Source organism: Arachis hypogaea, chromosome 18 (assembly GCF_003086295.3).
Source record: "Arachis hypogaea cultivar Tifrunner chromosome 18, arahy.Tifrunner.gnm2.J5K5, whole genome shotgun sequence".
In the NCBI taxonomy this organism is placed as follows: domain Eukaryota; kingdom Viridiplantae; phylum Streptophyta; class Magnoliopsida; order Fabales; family Fabaceae; genus Arachis; species Arachis hypogaea.
The window spans coordinates 77,250,696-77,257,686 of record NC_092053.1 but is presented as its reverse complement, the minus strand read 5'-3'; the positions used below and the strand labels follow the sequence as shown (position 1 = coordinate 77,257,686).

Sequence of the window (6,991 nt, the reverse complement as noted above, 5' to 3'; positions counted from 1 at the left end):
TGATTTCCCCACCCAAAGTTTGGGTGGTTTCTCCAACCAGGATTATAGGTTTTGGAATATGGATTATGGGTATGCCTAGGTGAGTTTTCAATGTAGTTGGCTTGTTTCTGATCACCATCTGCCTCTGCATTTACTCCTTCTTGAGTTGCTAATGAGGTGGTGATTGCTGCTACTTGGTTCCTCTCCATCTTCTTGGTAAGTTCAGCCAGCTGCTTGGTAATCAGCTTATTCTGGGCCAACAGTGCATCCACATTATTTAGCTCTATTACTCCTCTAGTGTTGCCTCTTTCAAAAGAATAGAAGTAGTCATTCTCAGCTACAGTCTCAATGACATCTATGGCTTCTTCAATGGTCTTCTTCTTGTTCAGAGATCCCCCAGATGAGTGGTCTACTGCCTTCTTTGATTCGTAAGAAAGACCCTCATAGAAGATGTGTAACTGCACCCATTCGTTGAACATATCTGGTGGGCACCTTCTTGTCAAATCCTTAAACCTCTCCCATGCTTCAAATACAGTCTCACCATCTTGTTGCCTGAAGGTTTGTACCTCGGCTCTCAACCTGTTGATCCGTTGAGGAGGATAGAATCTCGCCAAGAATTTGTTCACCACATCTTCCCAAGTTGTTAAACTCTCCTTCAGGAAGGATTCCAGCCATTTAGATGCTTTGTCCTTGAGTGAGAAGGGAAACAAAAGTAGTCTATAGATGTCGGGATGAACACCATTAGACTTCACAGTATCACATATCCTTAGGAATGTGGTTAGATGTTGATTGGGGTCTTCTTGGACACTTCCTCCAAATGAACAGTTGTTTTGAACAAGGGTGATGAGCTGTGGCTTTAGTTCGAAGTTATTGGCATGTATGGTTGTTTTTTGAATGCTACTTCCACAGTTTCCTGGGTTTGGATTGATGTAAGAGCCCAGAACTCTTCTCTCTTGGCCAGCATGATTTGCTGGACCTTCTCTGCCAAGGTTGTAAGCCTCTTCTTCATGATGGTTCTCCATATTTTCATCCATGTCTGGTTCAAAGTACTCTTCCTCTTCCTCAGCACCAACAATTCTCTTTCCTCTTGCTTCCCTCCTTAGTCTAAGGAAGGTCCTCTCAGGTTTAGAATCGAAGGAAGTTGAAGCCCCACTTCTTCTACCTGTCATACAACCAACAAGGCCAAAGCAAAAGAAAGATAGAGAGTATTCTTTGTTAAAAAAAATGCTGTTAGTGTGAGTGATGTAATATATCAAACAGTTAGTGGGTTAGTGAACTAAATTATAACAACTAAGAGAACACCACTAACGGGTAGGGGTAAAGGGAAGGAAATAACTAAAACTGGAAGTAAATTACTCAAAACAGAATTTAAATCAAACAAAAGAAAATTGCTCAATCTAGTTTTCCACCAATTTAATCATTGTTGATACAAAATCAATCCCCGGCAACGGCGCCATAAACTTGATGCACGAAAACTTGTCTCTCAACAATTTTTCCCTCGGCAAGTATACCGAATTGTCGTCAAGTAAAAACTCACAATAGAGTGAGGTCGAATCCCACAGGGATTGATTGGTCAAGCAATTTTAATTGGAGGAATGTTCTAGTTGAGCTAAGCAGAATTTGATTTGAAAATTACAGAAAATTAAATGGCGGGAAAGTAAATAACAGAAAGTGTAAATGCTGAAATTAAAGAGCAAAATGTAAATGGCGGAAAGTAAATTGCAGAATCTTAAATGGGGATTTGAGGAAATAAACATAAAAGTAAATGGCAGAAAGTAAAGAGAATGGGTAAGATTAAAAATACGGAATTCATTGGGCTCAGGAGATGTATTCTCCGGATCAAGTTCATCTTCATCTCTTCCTCAATCAATGCATTCATTGATCTCCTTGGCAATCTTAAGTGATTGAATTCCAATTCCTTGGTAATTGAATCTCTCAAATCTTGATCAATAGCCAATTCCTTGGTCTAATTGCTCATGAGAAGAGATGAAGAGTGGTCACTGATTATACCACATGTATTCCCAAATCAAAGTGCTGGTAGAATTATATGTCACTATATCCATCCAAACCCCAACTTAGTCCAACATGAGAAAGCATTTCTAGCATGATCTCTTCATTCCTCTTCCAAGGTTCCGAAGAGATCCAAGTATGAATAGCTTCTTTTCCAAGACAACTACCCAATTGGATGAAGATTGAAAGCTTTCTAGTAAAATCAAGAGAAAAGAAAGAAGAAGAATAATGAAAACTATTATTGATCCATCAAATTACAACAGAGCTCCCTAACCCAATTAAAGGGGATTAGTTGTTCATTGCTCTGGGAATGGAAAGCAAAGATGGAAAATACATTCTGAAAGTAAAACTAGAATTGCAGAGAAAGTAAAATTATACAGAGAGTAGTTCTCCCAATGACAAAAGCTCCTTCTCTAGTTCAAAACTACTCCTATATATACTACTCTTCTGATCTTCTAGTTGGCTCTTCAAGTCTTTGGATATGGGCCTTTGGATCTTGAGTTTGAAGCAATTTGGAATCTTCAGTGGGCTTAGCTTTACTTGCAGAGAAAGTGTGAAGTAGGCATGGACTTTAGCTAGGACGTTAGTGGCGTTAACGTTAAGTGGAAATGTGGGTTCGAGAACGTTAGTGACGATCACCTTTTTTACTAACGTTCCTAGCCCAAGATGGTTCACGTTAACCTCAACGTTAGTGGCACTAACGTGACCACTAATGTTGCCTCTTAGTCCATCGCAAGCGTTATTGGCGTTTACCTTTACCAATAACGTTGCTCTTAGCCCCCCTTTTCTCACGTTAGAGTCCACGTTAGTATAACTAACGTGGCTCTTAACCTGGGCATGCCTTAGCCTCGAGAGCATTAGTGACACTTACCTTTGTCACTAACGCTCCAAACGCCCCTTCTCACGTTAGTGCCTCACGTTAATTGTCTTAATGTGGCCACTAACGTTGTGGTGAAAGCCATCTCCAACGTTAGTGACAAAGGTGGGTGTCACTAATGTTGGCTCATCATTCCTTCCTCCACGTTAGCTTCCTCGTTAATGCAATTAACGTGGCAGCCAACGTGGCTCATAGTGGCTTGGTCCAACATTAGTGACAAAGGTGAGTGTCACTAACGTTGGCGACTCCTTGCTCCTCCCACGTTGGAGTAGTTAACGTGACTCTTAACGTGGCCAATTGGGCTTAGTCCAACGTTAGTGACAAAGGTGAGTGTCACTAACGTTGGCATGGTCTTCCTTTCCACGTTAGAGTTCACGTTAACTAAGTTAATGTGACTCTTAACGTGGCTAATTACCAATTTGGAGCGTTAGTGGTATTCACTTTTACCACTAACACTGGAGCTCCCTTTCTCTCCACGTTAACTACCACGTTAATATAGTTAACATGGCAATTAACGTGGGCCATGATGGTTTTGAAGGCGTTATTGGCAATCACTTTTCTCATTAACGTTGCAAGTTTATTCCCATTCCACGTTAGTGGTCACGTTAATTAGATTAACGTGGCTGCTAATGTGGCTCTTCCTTGCTTCCTTTGTCCTGAAATCAAGCAAATAAAGTGCATCAAAGCTCTAATCCAAGTTATGAGACATGCATTATCCAATTTGTCATTCAATTCATGCATAATTCTCATAAAATCACATGAAATTCACAATGTTTGCTTGAATCAAGATGTAAGTGATTATCTACCCAAAACTTGCTTATTAACTAAGAAAATGCATGAAACTACCCTAAAACAGTAAAGAAAAGGTCAGTAAAACTAGCCAAAATGCCCTGGCATCACGCATGTCACGAGTACGCGTCAAGCACACGCACGCGTCGTTTGTCATCTTCGCGTGTCACGCGTACGCGTCAAGCACGCGCACACGTCGTCTAGCAAATCTTCAATCCACGCGTACGCATCAGGTACGCGCACGCGTCACTGTAAAAATCTCCAGATTGCGCGCACAAGTGAGCCATGCGTGCGCGTCGATGCTCGCTAGTTGTCTCCTTTATTTCTTGTGCTCCTTCCATTTCTGCAAGCTTCCTCTCCATCCCCTAAGTCGTTCCTACCTTACAAAGCCTAAAACACTGAACACACAGATCACAACATCGAATGGTATAAAGGGGGTTTAAAATACACAAATTAAAGGCTTAGAAAACAAGTTTTCAATCATAGAACAAAACTAGGAAGGAATTGTAAAACCATGCAATTTGTATGAATAAGTGTGCAAAGACTTGATGAAACCACTCAATTGAGCACAAGATAAACCATAAAATAGTTGTTTATCAGAGATACTGATCTTGATGGGTCAGCCTAAGCAATTTATTGCTTAATATATACATATGTATACCCATGTTTTCTTCACCTTTTTATTTGTAAGTCATATTTTTGTTTTAATTTCTCATTTCGTTAGTGTTTCTTATAATATATGCCACTTTATTGCTTATGTTAACAAGAGTTAACTAATTTATTCGTGTAGGAATAAAGCATTTGCTTTGACAATTTGAAGTCAAGAGACGAAAGATTGTAAATGAACGCAAGAAATATGAGATGCAAGGTGCAGCACCTAATGACAAGGAGGAAACTATGACAATGTTGGATGTAGTCGAAAGTCAAAAAGAGTTGAGTGCAACCGAAGGAGTGAAGAAATCATTATCAAAGAAGCTGGATTTTACTCATTTACAAAGCACACTTGATACAATCAGCAAAAAGACAAATTTCATGCCTAAAACCATGGAAGTACAGCCGAGCATTCCTGTGCAACAGGCAGAAAATAAAGAAATAAAGAATCACTTTACTGTGAATATAATTGATAAAAGGAAGCTTGAAGTGCAAGGTGAACCGTCAACACAAGGCTTGAATAATCCTAACCTTACAAAGGTGGGTACAGATGAACTTAAAAGGAAGCTCGATGCAATTCGTAATATGAATAATAGCGTGTCAACAAGTGTAAGCCAAGAGTGGAGTTATGCATATTCTACTCAGCCCACAATCAACCAAGGGCAGCAGCAGATCATTCAGGTCACACATGATAGGACTAAAAAAATGCAACCTGACACTACTTTGCCTAGTTCAAACACTACCCCACAAGCTGAAGATTTAATGTCGGAGCAAGATGGATCAAGAAAGGAAAAGAACAAGCCAAGCGTAAGGGCTACAACTATCGATGAATTCTTAAAAGAAAATGGGATAGATGTAAAAATTAACGGACTAAGCTCTGAACTAACTGATGATATGGGAGATGACTTTCCACTTGATGAAAATTATTATTCACATGTAGTGGAGGACATTGATTATGACAAAGATAATATATTTCTATCAAATTTTATATTCTTTTGTAAATCATGAAGCTTAATTTTTGAATTGGCATCACTAATTACTCCCTAATTTTTCCCCTGATGTATGAAACTAGGAGAGCCAAAGAAGAAGAAAACCCGAGGAAAAATAACTTGCAAAGAGATTTATGCAAGAACTATGGAACAGCGGAAAGAAGTTATTTTTGATATTGGACAGCCAATAGGACCCACCGATCAAAGTGTATCTAATTTAAATAGTTTCGTAGGCACAATTGGAAGAAATAAAAGATTTGTTAGTCTTTTATACACTAATTGGCACGCTGTAACTCCTAAAGCTAAGAAATTCATGTGGAACTATGTTAACGTAAGACTTTTCTGTTATTATTGGATTTTGATTTTTTTAAGAATAGGAAGGTGCATATAACACAGTTGATATCATTCAAACCAAGTTTATCTTCCCAGATAGTGCAGAAAAGTGGGTGATCCAAGCAATTTGGGATGCTTGGAAGCAGTTCAATGGGAAAGATGAAGCAGAAGCACTCTATTCCCCTTGATACTATTGAAGATATGGTGAAAAATCGACCGACACAAGTTCCAAAAAGTCAATTCATAAAATTGATCTATTATTGGAGTCATCCTACAATCCAAGTAAAATAGTTGGTACTATAATTGCAAATATATTACTGTTTGTTAAGACATAAGAAAAATAATGAAAATTGAACTGATAATGTGGGAATCTGTCCTCTCTCATGTTGTACAAACACATATTCTATCCTAAATTGCATATATATTAATGTTTGAATCCACGATTATTCTTATTATGTTCAAATCTGTCTTCTTTCATGCTGTACAAACACATATCCATGATAAATTAGATAGTATGTTCCAAATTTTCTAATTTGCTTGCATATGTATCTATTAGTGCCCTACACTGAACTAACTTGATAATCAATATGTATGGGGAAGATTTAAACATATATTTAAAGAGAAAGGGATCAGAGGTAGGTTCCTGAACTAAATTGAATTTTCTTTGGATATATTGCTGCTTTTTCTTATAGTGTGTTACCTAACTAGCTAACTGATATTTCATTAAATTGTCAACTTGGAAGCAGCGGGTAATTAAGTTGGGCGTAATTAGACTGCTATTCTATTTTTGCTATAATTTTGATTTGCTGCAATTCTATTTTCTGTAGTTCTATTTTGTGCAATTTTATTTTGTTTAATTATATCTACTGCTATTCTATTTGCTGTAATTTTGATTGCTGAAGTAAAATTTAATCTGTTTCTATGTGCTAAATTTTTATTCAATTATAGTCAATAAGTGAAAAGAACAAGAAACATAAAGAACAGCAAAAGTTTCCGCATCACATGGGGCCAATCAATTTCGAAAGAGAACAAGTGGCTCTGGTATACATATTTAATATTCGTGATAGGATTTGTTTAGTTAATTTTAGTTATATTGTTATAGTCTTACTTATTTAAGACTTTATTTTGTAGCGCGCAACAACGGAAACAAATGAGGAACCAAAAAGGTTTGAAATGTTCGTTGCTACTCGAACAAGTTGGAAAAGGAAGGAAGTTGATCAGGAAACACAAGATGCAATTGTATGTGAGTTCAATGAATTATTAATGATTATAAATCAAATTTAGGATATGGTAACTAATTTCATTTTAAATGTTTCTTTTAATCAGGAAGAATTCCAAAATCGGCAAGCTGCCGATGAAACAG

The 6,991-nt window shown here is 37.6% G+C and overlaps 1 non-coding gene across 1 annotated transcript; it reads left to right on the top strand.

The window, feature by feature from the left end:
- The first annotated feature begins 453 nt into the window (after positions 1-453).
- Positions 454-560, top strand: LOC112773754 (small nucleolar RNA R71). Its single transcript, XR_003188287.1, has one exon. It is a non-coding gene; the product is annotated as a small nucleolar RNA R71 (small nucleolar RNA).
- The last annotated feature ends 6,431 nt before the right edge of the window (positions 561-6,991 follow it).